Here is a 12529-nt window from a genome sequence, read left to right on the forward strand (position 1 = left end):
GGTTGGATTGGATGTTCGAGTACTACATTTGAATATTCACGAAGAGGAGTTACTTAACCTTTATGAACTTTATGCATTTATATCTGTGAGCTATGTCACTGTGTCAGTGTGCTGGTGATTTGGTGTTTGATTTTGTTACATGTGGGTGTTTTCTAATTTACTGTTTATATAGTATGTTGGCACTCAAATCTAATACAATTTATATCACAATTGTTGATGTTTTTGATATTTGAAATATTATTTTTTTAGCTCAATATTATTTTTAGTGCGCCTCTTTTCTAGAAAAAAGTGTAATTGTCTGCATAATCCAGATAGGGAGATCTGTGTAAGCACTGTGGTACTAGTTTATTACCTTCCCTGTTAATTTATAAGCTTTCAGTGGCATAAGATTGGTGCTGATAGTTTTCAGCACAAAACTTCCAGAGCTGTGAAGTATACACGTCCCTTAGGCTCACCTCACACTATACTGTACCTAATCTGTAACACTAACCCTTCCTGTAATCTAAACCATTATGTTGACCTTCACGCTTATCATCCTTATCATCTCAAACATAAAACCAACCATTCTAGCACTAACCTTACCTGTAACTTCAACATGAACATTAACCCTCACATCAACCCTTTCTATAACTCCAACCCTTCCAGTAACCTTTACCTGAACACTGCCCTTCAGACTATGTATCAGAAAAATGAATAGTAGGACTTTAAAGCGGAGTTCCATCCAAAAAATGGAACTTCCGATTTAAGTGATGGTGACCCCCAGACATGCCACATTTGGCATGTAATTTTTTTTGGGGGGACCGGATACCCTTATTTTAGAGGCATCCAGCTCCCACTTCATCCTGGGGCTCTGCTTTAAAGTTCACCTCTCCCCCCTCCCTCCCTGCAATCTTCTGGGTCACGTCACATGTCCTAGAAGATTGCTCAGCCATTCACAGCACGCAGTTCGGCTCGCGCATGCCCAGCTGTGAAGCCACAGCCGGGCGCCCACAGTAAGAATGCCAGTGCCGTGGAGAGGAGGGGGAGAGGAGCGAGGCTTCATACGCCCTCATCACTGGACAGTGGGACAGATGAGTGTCTGATTATTAAAAGTCAGCAGCTACACTTTTTGTAGCTGCTGAATTTTTTTTTTTTTCCGCCAGAACTCTGCTTTAAATACCCCTCCAGTGATCACAAAGATACAACAATATAAAAAATATAAAATGTTATTTCTATTAATAAAATATATAAAAACATACATTTTGTATAGTTGCTTGCATATTGCTACCAACATTCATCATCTGCTATGAACAAGCATAACTTATGGTTGAGATATAGCAATTAGATTGACACATTTCATATCACTTTTCCCTTCCCTTTTTGCTCACCTATGTTCCCTGTAGAAGCTCTATCCCATTCCCAGGGCTAGTTATTCTCTCATGGGATGGCGAGACTATATCACACGGATCTTTATTACTATGTCATCATACATTATGTGGATTAGATGAAGTATACAGTGTATGGATGAAAATATTTCATAGAAAGATATATTTTCCATAATCTCACATAATTAATAAATAATATTTTTTTCCCCTTTCTTTTTCCTCTCCCACCCTTTTTGCTGTTTGGGGATAGCTGTTATGTATTTTTTCAGAACTCAGTGATTACTGTAAAGAGATGTAATAATTTGCTTTTTTTTTCATTTTTTTTTTTGCTCTGTAAATTACATATATGTTTTTTCTATCTTTAGAAGTCATTTTTCTGATCATTTGCACATATATATATGAGAGATAGAAGGTCCTGGAAAAGTGGTGATATCTGCAAAACGTGTCAACCTAATTTCTATTTCTCTACCATAAGTTATGCTTGTTCGTAGCAGATGATGAATGTTGATAGCAATATGCAAGCAACTATACATAATATATGTTTTTATATATTTTATTAATAGAACACATTTTTATTTTTTATATTGCTTTATCTTTGTGATCACTGGAGGGGTATTTAACTACTTGCGGACCAGCCACAGTACATATACTGATATATATACATATATACATGAAGATCTGCTGTTCCTAGTGATTAGGAACGGCGATCTCTGTGTTGTCCCAGTGAGCCCATCTCCACACAGTTAGAACACACCCAGGGAACAAAGTTAACCCCTTGATCGCCCTCTAGTGTTAACCCCTTCACTGCCAGTGTCATTTATACATTGATCAGTGCATTTTTTTTAGCACTGATCACTGTAATGATGTCACTGGTCCCCAAAAAGTGTCACTTTGGGGCAGATTTGTCCGCCGCAATGACGCAGTCACGCTAAAAATTACAGATCTCAGCCATTACCAGTAAAAACAATAAGAAAAAGAAAAGTCCATAAATCTATCCCCTATTTTGTAGATGCTATAACTTTTGCGCAAAATCAATATACGCTTATTGTGATTTTTTTTTACCAAAAATATGTAGAAGAATACATATTGGCCTGAATTGACGAAGGAATTTGTTTTTTTACTTTTTTTTGGATATGTGTTATAGCAGAAAATTATTTATTTATTATATCAAAATTTTTGTGTATAGTGCAAAAAATAGATACCGCAGAGGTGATCAAATACCACCAAAAGAAAGCCATATGTGTGGGAAGAAAGGGAAATCAATTTTGTTTGGGTATAACGTTGCACGTTCGAGCAATTGTCAGTTAAAGTGACGCAGTGCCGTATCGCAAAAAATGGTGGTTAAAGTGGTTAAAGTCCTACTATTCATTTTTCCGCTACATAATTGAAATAAGGGTGATACCCTCCACTGAACTTCCCTGTAACCCTAGCAATAACACTCAAGCAAATCCTACCTGTATCTTTAATACTGACACTTAACTCCCCTAAACCCTTGCACTAATTCTTCTTGTAATCAAAACTCTAACTCTAACATATACACTACTTGTAACCTTAACATTAGCCCTCATTGTAACCCCAACCCTAGTACTAACCTTCATACTAACTCTCCCTATATCTCTAACACCTCTTTTACACCAGGAACCTGTGTGATGAAGACCAACCCTTCCTGTGCCACCAGGACATTAAAGCGGATTTCCACACAAAAATGGAACTTCCGCTTTAAGAGAAGATGACCCCCTGACATGCCACATTTGGCTTGCCATTTTTTTCGGGGGGGGGGGAGCGGATACCCTCTTTTCAGAGGGTTCCAGCTCCCACTTCCTTCTGGCGCACACCCTCGGCGCCGGAAGGAGAATCACCTCTCCCCCCTCCCTCTAGGCAATCATCTGGGACATGTCACAGGTTCCAGATGACTGCGTGGCCAGTCACGGCGCGTGGCGCGGCTCGCGCTTGCGCAGTGGGCTTCACAGCCGGGCGCCCACAGTTACAATGCCAGCGCCGCCGAACGGAGGGGGAGATGAGCGGGGCTTCGAACCCCCGCATCGCTGGACCCTGGGACAGGTAAGTGTCTGATTATTAAAAGTCAGCAGCTGCAGTATTTGTAGCTGCTGACTTTTAATTTTTTTTTAAGCGGAACTCCTCTTTAAGCTCAATTCAGACCCCAGGCTGGCAAAGCCCTTACAGGCATTGACAGGCATACCCAGGAGGGGGAACAAACCCTGCATCACTCTATACAAACCTAGAAAAAATGGGTAGAGCTTGACTTTAAAGTGCTTGTAAAGGCAGAAGGTTTTTTTTTTATCTTAATGCATTCCATGCATTAAGATAAAAAAAACTTCTGTGTGCAGCAGACCCCCTCAGCCCCTCTAATACTTACCTGAGCCCCATTAAGATCCAGCGATGTTGCAGCAGTGTCCCAGCTGCCCGAGACTCCCCTCCTTATTGGCTGGCTCCTTATTGGGTCCCGCTGCTGTCAATCAAAGTCAAAGCTAATGAGGAGAGAAAGGGGGCAGGGCCACAGCTTTGTGTCTGAGTGGACACACAGTGCTGCCCCCATAGCAAGCTTCTTGCTGTGGGGGCACTCAGCAGGAGGGAGGGGCCAGGAGCGCCGGTGAGGGACCGGAGAAAAGGAGGATCTGGGCTGCTCTGTGCAAAAAAATTACACAGAGCAGGTAAGTATAACATATTTTTTATTTTTAACTAAAAAAAAACAGACTTTAGTATCACTTTAGGCCATTAATGCAATGTATTACATTGCTATGTATATCAAACAATATTTATTAGTGGCCATTTTACTGTATAACTGCATCCTTTATGCAACAAAACTAACTGAAAAAACAATAATATTCTGTATAAAGCAAAATTCATATACTTTTGGGCTCGGCCAGGAAAGCAGTACAAAGAGAAATCAGAGTTGGCAAAGTACTATAGTCCACAGCAACCAACCATATTTACCAAAGTCAGGTTATTGAAAAATTAATTTTCATTGGCTGCTAAGGGTTATAGTGTACGTTACATGAAAAAGAAAGGTCTGCTTTAAGGAAAAAACTCCAAATAAAACATGTTTAAAAAGGGTGCCAAAGAGAGCACCATTAGAAGAAAAAATTTAAAAATACTTACCTGGGACCCCAATTCACTATGCCTCTGCCCCTCTGGAGATGGTGTAAGGTGCAGTAGCACATTCTCTTGGGATCTTGAGCATGTGGGGGATATCGGTGAGTGTAAGGTAATATTTTTTCTCTAATGTCTTTTTTGGCATACATTTTTACTTTTTTTTTCTAATTTAGGGGGTTGCATTTTGCATGCTATGTCCACTGTAAGTGAATTTTCAAATTGTTCTTGAATAAGTCAGCATTAGCCTCAATTACAAACATAAATATTCATATTTATGTATACTATATATTTTACATAAATAAATAAATATATATATATCTATATAGATATATACAGTATCTCACAAAAGTGAGTACACCCCTCATATTTTTGTAAATATTTTATTATATCTTTTCATGTGACAACACCGAACAAATGACACTTTGCTACAATGTAAAGTAGTGAGTTTACAGCTTGTATAACAGTGTACATTTGAAATAACTCAACACACAGCCATTAATGTCTAAACCGCTGGCAACAAAAGTGAATACACCCCTAAGTGAAAATTGACAAATTGGGCCCAAAGTGTCAATAATTTGTGTAGCCACTGCCTTAACCCTCTTGGGAATGGAGTTCACCAGAGCTTCACAGGTTGCCACTGGAGTCCTTTTCCACTCCTCCATGAGGATATTACGGAGCTGGTGGATGTCAGAGTCCTTGTGCTCCTCCACCTTTGGTTTGAGGATGCCCCACAGATGCTCAATAGGGTTTAGGTCTGGAGACATGCTTGGCCAGTCCATCACCTTTACCCTCAGATGCTTTAGCAAGGCAGTGATCATCTTGGAGGTGTGTTTGGGGTCATTATGTTGGAATACTGCCCTGCGGCTTAGTCTCCAACGGGAGGGGATCATGCTCTGCTTCAATATGTCACAGTATATGTTGGCATTCATGGTTCCCGCAATAAACTGTAGATCCCCAGTGCCGGCAGCACTCATGCAGCCCCCATGACACTCCCACCACCATGCTTGACTGTAGGCAAGACACACTTGGCTTTGTACTTCTCACCTGGTTGCCGCGACACACGCTTAACACCATCTGAACCAAAAAAGTTTATCTTGGTCTCTTCAGGCCACAGGACATGGTACCAGCAATCCATATCCTTAATAGGGATGAGCTTCGAGTTCTAGTCGAACTCATGTTGAACTCGAACATCGGCTGTTCGCCACTTCGCCGAACAGCGAACAATTTGGGGTGTTCGCGGCAAATTCGAAAGCCGCGGAACACCCTTTAAAAGTTTATAGGAGAAATCAAAAGTGCTAATTTTAAAGGCTTATATGCATGGTATTGTCATAAAAAGTGTTTGGGGACCTGGGTCCTGACCCAGGGGACATGGATCAATGCAAAAAAAAGTTTTAAATATGTCAGTTTTTTCGGGAGCAGTGATTTTAATAATGCTTAAAGTGAATCAATAAAAGTGTAATATTCCTTTAACTTTTGTACCTGGGGGGTGTCTATAGTAAGCCTTTAAAGGGGCGCATGTTTCCCGTGTTTAGAACAGTCTGACAACAAAACGATATTTCAAAGGAAAAAAAGTCATTTAAAACTACTCGCGCCTTTAATGAATTGTCGGTCCGACAATACACATAAAAGTTCATTGATAAAAACGGCATGGGATTTCCCCACAAGGGAACCCCGAACCAAAATTTAAAAAAAAAATGCCATGGGGGTCCCCCTAAATTCCATACCAGACCCTTCAGGTCTGGTATGGATATTAAGGGGAACCCCGTGCCAGAATTTAAAAAAAAAGCGCGGGGGTCCCCCTCAAAATCCACACCAGACCCTTCAGGTCTGGTATGGATTTTAAGGGGAACTCCACACCAAAATTTAAAAAAAATGACGTGGGGTCCCCCCAAAAATCCATACCAGACCCTTATCCGAGCATACAACCTGGCAGGCTGCAGGAAAAGAGGGGGGACGAGAGAGCGGCCCTTCAGGTATGGTGTGGATTTTAAGGGGAACCCCGCACCAAAATTTAAAAAAAAATGACGTGGGGTCCCCCCAAAAATCCATGCCAGACCCTTATCCGAGCCACAACCTGGCAGGCTGCAGGAAAAGAGGGGGGACGAGAGAGCGGCCCTTCAGGTATGGTATGGATTTTAAGGGGAACCCCGCGCCAAAATTTAAAAAAAAATGACGTGGGGTCCCCCCAAAAATCCATACCAGACCCTTATCCGAGCACGCAACCTGGCAGGCTGCAGGAAAAGAGGGGGGACGAGAGAGCGGCCCCCCTCCTGAACCGTACCAGGCCACATGCCCTCAACATTGGGAGGATGCTTTGGGGTCCCCCCCAAAGCGCCTTGTCCCCATGTTGATGGGAACAAGGGCCTCATCCCCACAACCCTTGCCCGGTGGTTGTGGGGGTCTGTGGGCGGGGGCTTATCGGAATCTGGAAGCCCCCCAGGTACAAAATTTAAAGGAATATTACACTTTTATTGTTTCACTTTAAGCATTATTAAAATCACTACTCCTGAAAAAAACGGCCGTTTTTAAAACTTTTTTTGCATTGATCCATGTCCCCTGGGGTAGAATCCAGGTCCCCAAACACTTTTTATGACAATAACTTGCATATAAGCCTTTAAAATTAGCACTTTTGATTATTCATGTTCGAGTCCCATAGACTTTAACGGCGTTTGCGTGTTCAAACAAATTTTTTGCCTGTTCACATGTTCTGGATGCGAACCGAACAGGGGGGTGTTCGGTTCATCCCTAATCCTTAATATGTTTGTCTACAGCAAACTGTTTGTGGGCTTTCTTGTGCATCGTTCTTAGAAGAGGCTTCCTTCTGGGACGACAGCAATGCAGACCAATTTGATGCAGTGTGTGGCGCATGGTCTGAGCACTGACAGGCTGACCCCCCACCCCTTCAACCTCTGCAGCAATTCTGGCAGGAATAATATGTCTATTTCCCAAAGACAACCTCTGGATATGACACTGAGCACATGTACTCAACTTCTTTGGTCGACCATGGCGTGGCCTGTTCTGAGTGGAACCTGTCCTGTTAAACCACTGTATGGTCTTGGCCACCTTGCTGCAGCTCAGTTTCAGGGTCTTGCCAATCTTCTTATAGCCTAGGCCATCTGTAGAGCAATACTTTTTTTTTTTCAGATCCTCAGAGTATTTTGCCATGAGGTGCCATGTTGAACTTCCAGTGACCAGTATGAGAGAGTGAGAGCGATAACACCAAAATTTAACACATCTGCTCCCCATTCACACCTGAGACCTTGTAACACTAACGAATCACATGCCACCGGGGAGTGAAAATGGCTAATTGGGCCCAATTTTGACATTTTCACTTAGGGGTGTACTCATTTTTGTTGCCAGTGGTTTAGACATTAATAGCTGTGTGTTGAGTTATTTTGAGGGGACAGTAAATTTACACTGTTATACAAGCTGTACACTCACTACTTTACATTGTAGCAAAGTGTCATTTCTTCAGTGTTGTCACATGAAAAGATATAATAAAATATTTACAAAAAATGTGAGGGGTGTACTCATTTTTGTGAGATACTGTGTATATATATATTTCCTGGCCATACCTCACGTCAGCACACAATGGGTGAACGAACGCCTCATCTGGCGCCCACATGACCACCTTTTCCTAGCTGAATAAAAGACAGCCCCTCCCCACTGACGTGTTCTTTTTTTTTGGTCTGCTCCAGGCCAACTGTGGATTGCAGTGGTAAGTACTTTGCTGCAAGGATATCCCCCCTATCGCACCGCCCCTCCATGTTCGGCCTCTCATGGAGTTGGAAGACCCAGAATGTTGGACAGCGTTGCATCCTGAAACTGGGTATGCCTTGTGCCGGGTTGCAGGCAAAGTTGCATAGATAGCACAAATATTTTACAGGTGTGGTATTAGAAAGCTCTGCAATGTCATCATTGGGGTTTTCCTGACTTGTATAGGCAGCGCTCTGCTCTCCTGGCTTTGTCTTCAGTCTGAGAGCGGCGGTGGATGATGTCACAGAGGGCAGGGAGACGGGCAGCGCACGGTAGTGACCTCCAGTCACCAAGCAGCAGCTTAAACAGTCTTAGAACCTCCGGACAGTAGAGGTGTAAAGTTCTGACTTAATAATTGTATGTATCTATAACTGGCCTCTGAGGGAAGTCAGTTCTAATCTGTTATTTAACACCATGTTGTATGTCAGTTTGATGCAATGTTTTATCCAAATGGAATGCATATGTTCTGGACTCTGTAATGTCAGATATATTCCACACAAAATTTTATTTGAGATAGAAGAAAAAAAAAAGAAAAAATCTTAGAGCCGGGAGAGGAATTGGTTTCTCTCCTCTCTCTGCGGTCCTGCCAGTTTTTTCTTGTGTGGTAAAGACTTGTTGCTGTTTGCTCCCCTGCTGTGCTGTGTGTTCCCAGGCGTTAGACAGTCTGACTGGTTTTGTCTCAGATTCTGTGCCTCTGCCTCTGCAAGGCTGTCTGACCTCACCTGCTGCTTAAGTAAGTAGATAAAAGCGGATGGGTCTTAAAGAGACAAGGTACCTGTTTTTTTCTTGGTGACAGAATTATGTTTTTTTCCATGTTTTTTTGCACATATGAGCTCACCACACCTGACAGTGGCACAGAAGATTAGCGAAGGTATGAGGGGGCGGCGTGAAACATATCTTCAAAAGAGTGCTCAAGGAATGCTGTATGGTATACTGCATGATTTTAGGAGCAGAAGCCCTAAACGCAAACACTCCAGAAAATCTAAGAAAGGTCATTCTCTGACCAGGACAATATGCATTCCTCACATTCCCGCACAGGGTGGCTTTCATGATCCTCAAGCAGCTCACGTGGCAATGGCTCACATGCGTTTACATAAGCGCAATAGAAATTGCCTTGCCCAGCCCTGTAGCAAACATTGGCCATTAATTGGCATGGATTGCCTCAAATGCCATTGGATAAGGAACAGGCAAATGCAAACGTACGCAGATATTTCCAAATGTGAAAAAGGAAGAACTTCTTTTCCCATAATGACGGAGTTAAAAGCTCATTGATGAAGAATGGGAGAGATGTGATAAGAAGAACAATTTACAGTAAAGGTCTCCAAGCTTTATCCAATGAAGTTGGCTGATTCATGTTTAAGCAACGCACTTCCAGGAGTGGATGGGGCCCGCCAGCATCAGGTGCACAAGTGTCTTTGCCTTTTAATACCTTTAGGAATCCCACGGGTTGAAAAATGTACTTAAGGCTGGTTCACACTGGATGCAGTCCGATGCGTTTTTATTAGAGTCCAAAATGCATGAACAGTGTTTACCATGGATTCCAATGGTCTACATCAAACTGGTGCTATGTGTTCCAGTACAGTCAACAAAAGGAGAACGTGTTGCATTTTTTCTCTATGGAACGTATCTATAAGATGGCAAATGCATTGAAAAAGCACCTGAACACCTCAAAAGTGTGCATGCAGAAAAACCTCTTCAACTCAGAATTGTGGTGAACTGGCCTGCAGACTTGCAGAAAATCTATACTGTGGCAGGTTTTGCCTGTGGACTAGCGACAGCGCTGTGATGTTTAAAGCATTAAGAAATGGCCTTTAATTCAAGTGGAACCTGCAGGAGTGGGCATGGTTTGGGAGGACTTGAACCTGGCTGCTGACTTTTGGCCGAGGCTTCAATAGACCTAGTTCTAAGGCTGGCACATTCAGTCACATTCATGAGAGCTTTGTGGTTGCGCCACTGGAGGGTGCATGATGCTTCCACACAAGCCCTTTGTAACATTCTCCATAATAGGAGGTTGTTGTTGGGCAAAGTGCTGGATAAAGCGAGTGACAGGAGAAATGCCCAGAATTTGGTCACAGTCTAACAGGAGGAAGCAGGCATCTTTTTGTTAAAATCGGTTGATCTTCAGAAAGGTTCAGGAGGCCAAATCTAAGAGGCCAGGCTGAAATTTACCAGATCACAATGAAGGGGGCTCAAACTTCCTGTGTACATGGAATCCAATCCAGAGCAGGCTGCTAGACATTTGGAAGGTCTTTTGAAGGTGGGCTCATCTAGTGTCTTCCAGTGGGAGCCAGGATAGCCTCCTTTTAGGAGGGTTTGGGTGACAAACAAAGATAGTTAGCTGGGAGTACAATCACCAAATTCTTTCATTCGTGACCAACAGATCTCAAGAAGAAAGAATTTCTGCAAGTCTACGTATAAGAATTATACTGCAATAAGTCCATAGTGCTGGTGCATCTAAAAGAACAAATCTGGGGGTTTCTCCCCATTCTTTCTAGTACCCAAGGCTTCAGAAGCTTTCCCTACTATCTGGGTTTGAAGAAATCGAATAGGTACATACACAACAAAAGGTTCAAGATCGAGTCTGTGTAAACAGTCATGGCGATAGTTCAACATGGGGCCAGTTAGAGTCAATCGACCTGCCGGATGTATACTTCCATATACCAATCAGTGTGTAACACCAGAGACATCTGAGATTTGCAGTGACTGGCTGTCACTTCCAGTTTAGATGTTTGCCATTTTTAAAATGTGTCACGGCACTAAGAAACTTTTTGAACATTTTGAAGGCAGTAGTGCCAGTAATTCGTCTTTGAGGGTAAGGCCTTGCCATTACTTGGACAATGTTTTGATTGTCACAGGTGTAAGCCAGGAGCTGGCAAAGCATCACAATCTTGTCCTAGAAATCCTTTTCCAAGTCCAGTCGATTAGTGAACAAACAAGAAAAGCAGTTAACCCCTTCTTAAGATATGAAGCATCCTGGAGTAGTTTTTCATACCCAAATATGTCAAGAGATTTTCCAAAATGGCAATTGAAAATCTGCGAGGGATTGCATTGTCCCCATTGGGACATTTTACAGCAGTTATTCCAGTGCTGCCTTGGGCCAAGTGGCACATGGGGAGGCTTTTCAATTTGCTTTCCTCTGTCAATAGAATGGGCTGCCTATTGATCAGAACGTCTTTGTGTCTGCACAAATTAGCAAGAACTGGAGTTTTGGACACCAGTGTGCCTCTTTTGTGGTGTGCCTCTCAGCCCAGGAGATGGAATAATTCTGACATCGGATGCCAGTCTGCCTCCAGTCTGAAGAGACAAGTGCAAGGCCATTGGAGCCTAGTGGAACGCAGATGCTCTGACTGACTTAAATGTAAGGCAGTTTTTTCTAGCATTACAAGCCTTTCAGGATCTTTCTCCAAGGGGCCTGAGTTAAATTGATGATCAACAACAAGACAGCAGTAGCTTACATTGCCCACCAAGGGGGCACCAAGTGTCTGTCTTTTCCTATTACTTTTCATAACATAAACTTTTCGCTGGACGGAGAGCCGCTTACAGGCAGCTAAAGGCAGTCTACTTACCAGGAAAGCATGATCCACTAACGGATCAATTAAAAATGTGAAAACCATTTATCATTTTTCTTTCACTTCATAATTGTGTGCCACTTTGTGTTGGTCTATCACATAAAATCCCAATAAAATACATTTACATATTTGGTTGTTTTATATATATATATATATATATATATATATATATATATATATATATATATATATATATATATATATATATATATATATATATACTATTTATAAAATGTAAAATAATTAAGGTGTTGTAGGAATTACTTTAAGATAGCAAGGATGAATACTACAGAGGCAGCCTATGTGAGTTTATATCTTTTTTACTCTGGTATACTATGAGACTAATTAAATAGTAGAAAACACAATGCAAAGAGAATCTAAAGAATTCTGTGGAAAGAAAATATACTGTAAATTGGTTATATTTGTTAATACAAATATAACCAATTTACAGTTTATTTTCTTTCCGTAGAATGGAGGATTAGCAAATTTAGAACCCAGTATCTGGTCCTTATGAAATTGTCTGAAAACCACTCACTCTGTGTATAAAAAGAGCATATCTTTTAATCCACTTCCAATATATCAGGCACACAGGTGTGCGCATTAGGGTGTGCACCCCAAAACTCAAACACATATGACTTTCTCTGTGGCCTCAGCTGCATGGGGCAGTGAATGAATGGGAAGTGCTCTGTGATGAGTGGCTTCTTGTTCATTCACAAACTGAAGCAT

The sequence above is a fragment of the Aquarana catesbeiana genome, linkage group LG10, assembly GCF_042186555.1.
Source record: "Aquarana catesbeiana isolate 2022-GZ linkage group LG10, ASM4218655v1, whole genome shotgun sequence".
In the NCBI taxonomy this organism is placed as follows: domain Eukaryota; kingdom Metazoa; phylum Chordata; class Amphibia; order Anura; family Ranidae; genus Aquarana; species Aquarana catesbeiana.